The sequence below is a fragment of the Octopus bimaculoides genome, chromosome 25 (assembly GCF_001194135.2).
Source record: "Octopus bimaculoides isolate UCB-OBI-ISO-001 chromosome 25, ASM119413v2, whole genome shotgun sequence".
In the NCBI taxonomy this organism is placed as follows: Eukaryota; Metazoa; Mollusca; class Cephalopoda; order Octopoda; family Octopodidae; genus Octopus; species Octopus bimaculoides.
Window position 1 is genome coordinate 23,469,985 of NC_069005.1, and position 1,797 is coordinate 23,471,781.

The following is a 1,797-nucleotide window of genomic DNA, read 5'->3' on the forward strand; positions in this document are numbered from 1 at the left end:
GACAATCTTTCTACTTTCATTTACAAGAGCGAAAATTGTTGACCGAGTCTTCACGAGCCTTTCAATGACAGCAGCTAAAGCAGCATATATTTTTTGCCTGCTGTTGCTACTCATGAATGAGGAATAGAATCGAACGCCTTTCCACAACCAAGTTTTCAGCAGAACTTTACTTCGGACAACACATATTTATTTACCCCATTTTTCCCACCTTCCTGCTCATCAGTGACTCTATCGTCAGACACGCAACGGAAGTGGTCCAGGCAGCATGTGTACAGCTTGAACATTAGCAGTATTTCGTCTGCCGTTACGTTGAGTTCAAATTCCGCCGAGGTCGATTTTGCCTCTCATCCTTTCGGGGTTGATAAATTAAGTGTCAGTGAAACACTGGGATCGATGTAATCGACTAGTCCCTTCCCACCAAATTTCAGGCCTTGTGCCTTTAGTAGAAAAGATTATGTTAAAGCAGGCTATGGGTTTATAGTTTACTGTCGAGATAGGAATTTCATTTTTGCCAACATTTGCTCCTGCTTTGAAAAGCCAGTTAATTTTTTCATGTCAGTTTGGCCTTCCATATTTCTTTGAAATATAAATGGCTGTTATATGTATATATGAAAAAAAAAACAGTCAATATCTTGTATCAGTAGCCAACTAAGAGGTCTCTTCCTGGAGGTTTTTCTTGACTTAGCTCTCCTGCAACATTCATGAAAGTTTCAGAGTCGATCAAATAAGTTTTATTGCCGATGTTGACACAGGATTCTTGCTTTATCATTTCAGATCTTAACGACCAGAATGATTCCCTCCCGGGAAGACGTAGGTTTTTGTAAGTTATTTTCAAAGCTCATCTCCAGTACACGACTTTTGGACTAGAGGTAAACTTCTGGTTTATATTGGCTCTTTGCAAGACTAGTTTCCGAAAGCGGAATTTTTCACTTTGTAAGCCTTGAGTTCATGCTTCATTATACGTATGTATGTATGTATGTATGTATGCATGCATGTATGTATGTATGTTTGTATGTATGTATGTATGTTTCTTCTATTTTTTTAATCATTATAAGTCTTCCACCGAGGAGGGAGCCAGTTTCCAACAAAGATACAAGTCTCCATCTTTGGGGTGTAGTTAACACAGACAAATTCACATTTGGAACTTGAGAAAAGTCTTGCATATTTTTACTGTTCCACTCACAGATTGGACTTGTAATGTTCGAATTAGTCGGTCGATTTCTCTTTCTGAAAATCCCAGTTTATCCAGATTTTCCTTTAAGCATTTACTAACAAAACCTGGTGCTCCAATTATTATTGGTATGTATGTATGTATGTATGTATGTATGTATGTATGTATGTATGTATGTACGTACGTACGTATGTATGTATGAATGTTTGTATGAATATGTACGTGTGCATGTATGAATTTATGTAATATATGTGTATGTGTACATTATGGATCTAATGTATTTATGCGTGTATGCATGAATGTAACGTATTATAATGTAATGTTATGTATGTGTGTTTATGTATGTGTTTGTGTTTATGTGTGTGCTTGTGCATGTTTGCCTATTTATCTGTCTGCCTGTTTCTCTCTCTGTCTGTCTGTCAGTCTCTTTCTCTCTCTCTCTCTCTCTCTATCTGTCAACCTATCTATCATTCTCTCTCCCTCTCGATCCGTCTGTTTGTCTGTCTTTCAGCCTATCTGTCTGCCTGCCTCTGTTTCTCTCTTTCCCTCTCTTTCTCCATCGATTCTCCCACTTTCTCTCTCTCTCTCTCTCTCTCTCTCTCTCCCTCTCTCTCTCTCTCTCTCTC

General features: G+C 38.2%; 1 long non-coding RNA gene across 1 annotated transcript in view; it reads left to right on the forward strand.

The window, feature by feature from the left end:
• The window catches only part of LOC128250811 (uncharacterized), a 23,725-nt gene that overhangs the window by 19,579 nt on the left and 2,349 nt on the right, over nucleotides 1–1,797 (forward strand). The window contains exon 2 of the long non-coding RNA XR_008266793.1: nucleotides 775–869. This is a non-coding gene — a long non-coding RNA (uncharacterized LOC128250811). The remainder of the gene's footprint in view (nucleotides 1–774; nucleotides 870–1,797) is intronic.